The 8925-nt window shown below is 45.3% G+C and overlaps 1 pseudogene; it reads left to right on the forward strand.

Moving 5' to 3' along the window:
* Positions 1–985: 985 nt before the first annotated feature.
* Positions 986–2937, forward strand: LOC140908192 (uncharacterized; annotated as a pseudogene).
* Positions 2938–8925: the final 5988 nt, after the last annotated feature.

Genomic DNA, 8925 nt, shown 5'->3' on the forward strand with positions numbered 1-8925 from the left:
TATTATTTGTTTATTCTGTTTTTCTTCACACAATTTTTATGATAAAATTGTCACAGTATTTGCCTTTCTTAAAATATTGCTTTTACCTTCAGGGATTCAGAGATCACAAACAAGGATTGCTAATGATAGATCTATCTTCTTTTTTTCCCTAGGAAGTCTCCTTATCCTTATGGATGTAAAATCTATCTGTCCTATATTTTCTTCCCAAGAGAAATGATCTTTTAACAAAGGTAATAAGTCTTCATACTTAGGATTTTCAAGTAGTCTGAATACTGTCAGATGCCTTACTCATGATTGATGGACCATTTTGCTGATTTTGTTTTGAAGAGTTTTGTTATTTTTTAGAATTGCTTGAGAACTTGCTGTATGCAGCAAGAATTTTGCATATTGAACACTTTGTCTTTGTAAATCTATATCTCAGAGCGAAGGTGTCTACTCTTTATTTTAATTGCAATTACTGGTCTTGTGTCTCTTTTACATAAGGGTCCCTTTATATATGTTGGCTGTGTAAAGGCACATTAAAGCAGGTGCAAATCTTGAAGGCACCTTTGCATTTCTAGCACAGCATTTCTAACGGGGACTTAAGATAAATGAGAGTAAGGCCTGGTCTACACTACCAGTTTATGTCGGATTTAGCAGCATTAAATCCAAATTAACTCTGCACCCGACCACACAACGAAGCCATTTTTTCGACATAAAGGGCTCTTAAAACCGATTTCTGCACTCCTCCCCAACGAGGGGATTAGCGCTGAAATTGACATCACCATTTTGAATTAGGGTTAGTGTGGACGCAATTCAAAGGTATTGGCCTCTGGGAGCTATCCCACAGAGCACCATTGTGACCGCTCTGGACAGCACTCTTAACTCAGATGCATTGGCCAGGTGTACAGGAAAAGTCCTGGGAACTTTTGAATCTCATTTCCTGTTTGGCCAGGCGAGCTCATCAGCACAGGTGAGCATGCAGAGCTCATCAGCACAGGTGACCATGCAGTCCCAGAATCGAAAAAGAGCTCCAGCATGGACCGAAGGGGAGATACTGGGTCTGATCGCTGTGTGGGGAGAGGAATCCGTGCTATCAGAACTATGTTCCAAAAGACGAAATGCCAAAACATTTCAAAAAATCTCAGAGACCATAAGGGACAGAGGCTACATCAGGGATGCAACACAGTGCCGCGTGAAACTTAAGGAGCTCAGACAAGCGTACCAGAAAAACAAAGAATCAAACGGATGCTCCGGGACAGAGCCCCAGACATGCCGCTTCTATGCTGAGCTGCATGTAATTCTAGGGGGGGCCGCTACCACTATCCCACCTCTGTCCGTGGACTCTGAGGATGGGATACTCTCTGCCATGGCTGAGGATTTTGCAGATGGGGAAGATGAGGAGGAGGACGAGCTTGGGGAGAGCACACAGCACACCGTTTTCCCCAACAGCCAGGATCTTTTTATCACCCTGACTGAAATACCCTCCCAATCCAATGAAGCCGGAGAAGGGACCTCTGGTGAGTGTACCTTTTTAAATATAATACATGTTATAAAAGCAAGCGTTTTTTAATGATTAAGTAGCCCTGAGGACTTGGAATGCATTTGTGGCCAGTACTGCTACTGGAAAAGTCCGTTAACATGTCTGGGGATGGAACGGAAATCGTCCAGGGACATCTCCATGAAGCTCTCCTGGAGGTACTCTAAAAGCCTTTGCAGAAGGTTTCTGGGGAGAGCAGCCTTATTCCGTCCTCCATGGTAGGACACTTTACCACACCCATGCTAGTAGCAAGTAATCTGGTATCACTGCATGACAAAGCCTGGCAGTGTATGGTCCCAGTGTTTGCTGGCATTCAAGCAACATCCATTCTTTATCTCTCTGTGTTATCCTCAGGAGAGTGATATCGTTCATGGTAACCTGGTTGAAAAAGGGGAATTTGATTAAGGGGACATTCAGAGGTGCCCGGTCCTACTGGGCTGTTTGCCTGTGGCTGAAAAGAAATCCTCCCCACAGTTATCCACACGGTTTGGGGGGGGGGGCATTGGTGCTAAGCTGTTAGCGTTTGGCTAGCAGGGATCTTCCCTGATACCAGCCACACGGTGGGGGAAGGGGAAAAGCGATCATCCCAGAGAATTGGATGGCGGGAGGGAGTTAGTTTGGTTTCTGCTGCTGCACATTAACAGGAAAACTGCAGCAGTAAATGGCCAGCTCAACGGGCTTTGCTTGGTATGGGAAAGGAGGGGGCTGCTGTTATGAAGGTTGCAGAAGCCGAAAGACTATGGCTTACCATGGCCGCCTGCAAGCCGAATTCTGTTGCCCGGCCCTCTAACACCGAAGCCACAGGCACTCAATATAAGATGCAAAATGCGACCTTGTACCAAAATCTCATGTGCTATGTAATGTGAATAGTGTTGTTCACCGTGAAAGAATATAGCCATTGTTCTGTAAAATGTATCTTTTTAAATACTTCACTCCCTTTTTTTCCTCCAGCAGCTGCAAATGTTTCAAGCTTCCCTCCTCCATCCCAGAGGCTATCTCAGATAAGGTGGCAAAAAAAACCGCACGCGCAATGACATGTTCTCTGAGCTCATGCAGTCGTCCGGCACTGACAGAGCTGTGTGGAGGGACACAATAGCAGAGTACAGGATGGTGGCCGATGAATGTGAGGAGAGGTGGCGGCAGGAAGATCAGAGGAGGCATGAGGAAACGTTGGGGATACTGCGGGATCAAACGGACATGCTCCGGCGTCTGGTGGAGGTTCAGGAACGGCAGCAGGATCACAGACTGCCACTGCAGCCCCTGCTTAACCACCCTCCCTCCTCCCCAAGTTCCATAGCCTCCCCACCCAGACGCTCAAGAACACGGGGTGGGAGGCTCTGGGCACCCAACCACTCCACCCCAGTGGACAGCCCAAGCAACAGAAGGCTGGCATTCAACAAGTTTTAAAGTGGCCTTTTCCTTCCCTCCTACCTTCCTCCCAGACCCCACCCGGGCTACCTTGTGAGTTATCTCCCTATTTTTATAATCAATTAATAAAGAATACATGTTTTTTAAACGATAGTGACTTTAATTCCTTTGCAAGCAAGCTGTGATCGAAGGTGGCAGGGCGGGTGGCTTACAGGGAATTAGAGTCAACCAAGGGGACGGGTTTTCATCAAGGAGGAACAAACAGAAGTGTCACACAGTAGCCTGGCCAGTCATGAAACTGGTTTTCAAAGCTTCTCTGATGCGCACCGCTTCCTTCTAACCGCCCTGGCATCTGGCTATGCGTATTCAGCGGCCAGGCGATTTGCATCAACCTCCCACCCCACCATAAACGTCTCCCCCTTACTCTCACAAAGATTGTGGAGCACACAACAAACAGCAATAACAATGGGAATATTGGTTTCGCTGAGGTCTGAGTGAGTCAGTAAACTGCGCCAGCGACCCCTTAAACGTCCAAATGCACACTCTACCACCATTCTGCACTTGCTCAGCCTATAGTTGAACAGCTCCTGACTACTGTCCAGGCTGCCTGTGTATGGCTTCATGAGCCAGGGCATTAAGGGGTAGGATGGGTCCCCAAGGATAACTATTGGCATTTCAACATCCCCAACAGTTATTTTCTGGTCTGGGAAGTAAATCCCTTCCTGCAGCCATTTAAACAGACCAGAGTTCCTGAAGATGGGAGCGTCATGAACCTTTCCCGGCCATCCCTCTTTTATGTTGGTGAAACGTCCCTTGTGATCCACCAGTGCTTGCAGCACCATTGAAAAGTGCCCCTTGCGGTTTATGTACTGGCTGCCCTGGTGGTCCGGTCCCAAGATAGGGATATGCGTTCCGTCTATAGCCCCACCACAGTTAGGGAATCCCATTGCAGCAAAGCCATCCACTATGACCTGCACATTTCCCAGAGTCACTACCTTTGATAGCAGCAGCTCAGTGATTGTGTTGGCTACTTGCATCACAGCAACCCCAAGAGTAGATTTGCCTACTCCAAATTGATTCCCGACTGACTGGTAGCTGTCTGGTGTTGCAAGCTTCCACAGGGCTATTGCCACTCGCTTCTCAACTGTGAGGGCTGCTCTCATCTTGGTATTCTTGCGCTTCAGGGCAGGGGAAAGCAAGTCACGAAGTTCCATGAAAGTGCCCTTACGCATGCGAAAGTTTCGCAACCACTGGGAATCATCCCAGACTTGCAACACTATGCGGTCCCACCACTCTGTGCTTGTTTCCCAGGCCCAGAATTGGTGTTTCATGGCATGAGCCTGCCCCATTAACACCATGGTCTCCAAATTGGGGGTGGGAATGTGATTTTAGAGAAAAGTGTGTTCAGGGCCTCATCGCTGCGCTGCCGTTGCCTCCTCGCTTGGTTTTTCAGGTGCTGGTTCTGCATACACTGCACAATAATGCGTGAGGTGTTTACAATGATCATAACTGCTGGGGTGAGCTGAACTGGCTCCATGCTTGCTGTGCTATGGCGTCTGCTCCTGCTTGGGCAATCCAGGGAAAAGGGTGCAAAATGATTGTTTGCCGTTGCTCCGGCGGAGGGAGAGGCGACTGACAACATGGCTTACAGGGTTGACTTCCAGGGAATTAAAATCAACAAAGGGGGTGGCTTTGTGAGAAACCAAATGGCCCCCTCAAGGATAGAACTCAAAACTGGGTTTAGCAGGCCATTGATTTCACGGAGGGAGGAAGGAGAAAATGAATACAAAACAAATCTGGTCTATTTCTTGTTTTGATCCACTTCACCTATCTTTTACATCTTGCTGGCAGCAGACTGTGCAGTACGACTGCTAGCCATCGTCATCACCTGGGTGCTCGGCAGAAGATGGTGCAGTATGACTGCTGGCTATTGTCTTCTGCTGGCTGCAGATTAAAAGACAGTGCACTGCCGATGGGACTGAATCACCATGAGACAAAACTTAAAAGGGAAATGACCTGGCTGAGTCACTCCCATGTTTGCCCAGGCGTCCCTGACCTCATCGAGGTTGGTTAAAAGAGCCCCCTGGACTACGTTGACGACGGCTACCAGTCATACTGCACTGTCTGCTGCCAAAAGGCAATAAACTGCTGCTGTGTAGCAATGCAGTACCGCATATGCCAGCACCCAGGAGACATATGGTGATGGTTAGCTGAGCGGGCTCCATGCTTGCTGTAGTATGGCATCTGCACAGGTAACTCAAGAAAAAAGGTGCAAAACGATTGTCTGCCCTTGCTTTCACAGAGGGAGGGAGGGAACGGGGCCTGACGATATGTATCCAGAACCACCCGCGACAATGTTTTAGCCCCATCAGGCACTGGGATTTCTACCCAGAATTCAAATGGGTGTTGGAGACTGCAGGAACTGTGGAATAGCTACCCACAGTGCAATGCTCCGGAAGTCAACGGTTGCCTCGGTACTGTGGACACACTCCGCCAACTACATGCACTTAGAGCATTTGTGTGGGGACACACACAATCGACTGGATAAAAACGCTTTCTACCGAACCGACTTCTATAAATTTGACCTAATTTCATAGTGTAGACAAGTCCTAAGACTCAAAAAATCATGCCAGCAGTAGATTATTTGGGGCCTGATTCACCCTTGTTTTGCTCTATGTGTGACCATTTATACCTATGCAAAATGGGTATAACATACAACCATTCTGATTTGGTAATGTCAAACACACATTTTGCACTCATTTAGCACTGGTGTAAATGACTATATATGGTGCAAGTCTGGGGAGATTCAGGCTCTGTATGTGTAACAGCTGAACAAAAAATACATATAATACTGCATAGATTGTTTCCCCAGTTTTGGTAAGCAAGTCATTTCCAGTTTCTGGGAATATATTTGTTATTCATCAAGATTCATGAAATATTTTGGACAAGTAGTTTTCAGAATGTGTTGTTTGCAAACTGTTTGCTTTGAAAATTCACTATTTGTTGTACGGTTGATCACCCAAGTCACATGGTATTGTTTCTGTTCCCTAAAGCTTTCTATATGCGTCAAGTTGTAATGGATGGCACTATGCATGTAAGAGGAACTGGGTTCCTGCCTATTAACTTGGTGATCTTGGAGGTGAGATTACAAAAGGAAAAGAAGCTGATACAAAGGAGCCTATCACAGAAGAAGTGTGTTTCCTCTTTCCTCCAAGCTGTCTAAAGCTGGTTAGACATTGGATAGTTATTACTTGTTTGCTTTGTTTTTGGAAATAAAGCAAGCCTGAAGAAAGAGATGGGAAGTGACCAGTAGTTAGGATTTTTTATTTTTCCTTCCTCAACTGGTGAATTTGCACACCTGCTTATAACAAACAAGATAATATCTATTAATGAGCAGCACATGGCTGGGATGAATTTTTGAACTAATTACCATTTGTGTTAAAATTCATGAAACTTTTGAGATTTGCAGATATTTTCACTTACCTGCAAGATCTACAAACAAAAAAGTAATACATGATCCTACAAACCATATAAACCACATTTGGCACTGTTATTCTCTGAAATATTTGGGGCTCTTTATTTTATTTATCATTTATTGCTATTTAACCAGTTTTACTGATTGCACTTTTGAGGTTCAGGCACCCAGCTTCTCATCCTGAGACTCCAAATGTAAGAGGAGCAGTAGTAGCCACTTCCATTTGCTCTTTCAGAGACTTTGACACATAACCTCATCTTTTCTGGAGAGGAGTCTGTTTATTATCTTTTCTGAAGTCAGATAAACTTTCCCATCCATATCCCAATAGTGTGATTGCAACCCAGTGCCAAAAGTGGATAATACCAGCAGTGGTGAATTAATTAAGGCCCTGGTATCTGTCTAAATGGTTATGGGTTCTCCATGGAAATACAAAGCTTTTGGCACTTTACTCTTGTAAATAAGGCAACTCCTAAAAAGAGAAGCTCTTCAGTTGTGATTTCAAGCTGTGGTTAGATGTTTGGCTGCATGTGTGTGTGTTCTCCCTGTGTGCTGCCCCAGCTTGTGCAGACAGCTGGCACAGCAGACCTAGCGGAAACCGCCCAATGACCACAAGATCCATTAAGGTACGAATGTGCCAGGCCAGGTTTATTGTCAACAAAGCATGGTAATAGCACCTGGCAGACTCTACAAAGATAGTAAGATATGTATGCCCATGACAATGGATGCAGCTCAGTGAATGGCGGGACTTTACACTCCCCACTCAGCTGGACAAAGATACTCCCTCTGAGATACATTTTTATACCCTAATACAAACAAATTAGTACTGCCTCTGACATAGTTAGTCACTGCCCCCTGACATGGCTAGTTATCACCCTGTACATGTTGGTTCAATTAAAACATCTCTATTACGTACTATCATCCTGACCTTATCTTTTAGGAGGGTTCAGTGTGTTCCTCTTATCCTTGGGCCTATGTCTCAGACTCTCTTGCTACTACACAAGCTAGTATCTCTAATTAAATCTTATTTATTATAATTCATAAGAACATCTGTGCATTATCCATCAAGTTGAGGGGTGAGAAAATGTAAAGTATCAATGCATCCTGCTTTTTCCACTCAACAGATAATGCAACAGGCTGGTGCCTCTAGGGCACAGAGAGTAACCACACCTTCAGCCAACAATCCAACTACACAGAGCAATTGGATTAGCAATTGGTAACTTCAGCTGCTGGATCCTGGCTCTCTCGCCAGTGGCAGCCCAAAGTGGAGCTAGCTGGCTAAGGCTATGACTTCACTAGCAAATGTTGCAGCTGCACCTCTGTAGCACTTCAGGGTAGACAGTCCTCACAGCAATGGGAAGGGTTGTGCTGTCACTGTAGTTAATCCACCTCCCCAAGAGGCAGTAGCTAGGTTGACAGAAGGATTTTTCTGTTGACCTAGCATTGTTATGACCAAGGTTAGATGGGCTTAACTACGTTTCTTGGGGGTGTGGATTTTTCACACCCCTAAGCAACATAGCTGGGTCAACCAACTTTTTAGTAGAGACCTTGTCATAAATATAAAGGGAAGGGTAAACCCCTTTGAAATCCCTCCTGGCCAGGGGAAAGCTCCTCTCACCTGTAAAGGGTTAAGAAGCTAAAGGTAACTTCGCTGGCACCTGACCAAAATGACCAATGAGGAGACAAGATACTTTCAAAAGCTGGTAGGAGGGAGAGAAACAAAGGGTCTCAGTCTGTCTATATGCTGTTTCTTCTGGGGATAGACCAGGAATGGAGTCTTAGAACTTTTTGTGTTAGATTATGATTTCTTTAAATGGCTGAGAAAAGAATTGTGCTGAATAGAATAACTATCTGTCTGTGTATCTTTTTTGTAACTTAAGGTTTTGCCTAGAGAGGTTCTCTATGTTTTGAATCTAATTACCCTGTAAGGTATCTACCATCCTGATTTTACAGAGGTGATTTCTATTTACTTCTATTTCTATTAAAAGTCTTCTTGTATGAAACTGAATGCTTTTTCATTGTTCTCAGATCCAAGGGTTTGGGTCTGTAGTCACCTAGGCAAATTGGTAAGGCTTTTTACCAAACCTTGTCCAGAAAGTGGGGTGCAAGGTTTTGGGAAGTATTTTTGGGGGAAAGACATGTCCAAACAGCTCTTCCCCAGTAACCAGTATTTGTTTGGTGGTGGTAGCAGCCAATCCAAGGACAAAGGGTGGAATATTTTGTACCTTGGGGAAGTTTTGACCTAAGCTGGTAAAGAGAAGCTTAGGAGGTTTTTCATGCAGGTCCCCACATCTGTACCCTAGAGTTCAGAGTGGGGGAGGAACCTTGACAGACCTGGCCTAAATAGCTCCAGTTTAAAGCCCCACTTAATTTGAGCTGAAAATTGGATAGGAGTCAAGTTTCAGGGAAAACCATGAGCTAATACTTCAGTGAAGACAAACCATTGAATTGTGAGTCCTTTGGGATAGGAGCTGTGTTTTGTTCTGTGTTTGTGTAATGCCTAGCACCTTGGGGTGCTGGTCTCTACTGCCTCCCAGGCTCTATTACAAACGTACAATAATAAAGG

Source organism: Lepidochelys kempii, chromosome 3, assembly GCF_965140285.1.
Source record: "Lepidochelys kempii isolate rLepKem1 chromosome 3, rLepKem1.hap1, whole genome shotgun sequence".
Taxonomy (NCBI): domain Eukaryota; kingdom Metazoa; phylum Chordata; order Testudines; family Cheloniidae; genus Lepidochelys; species Lepidochelys kempii.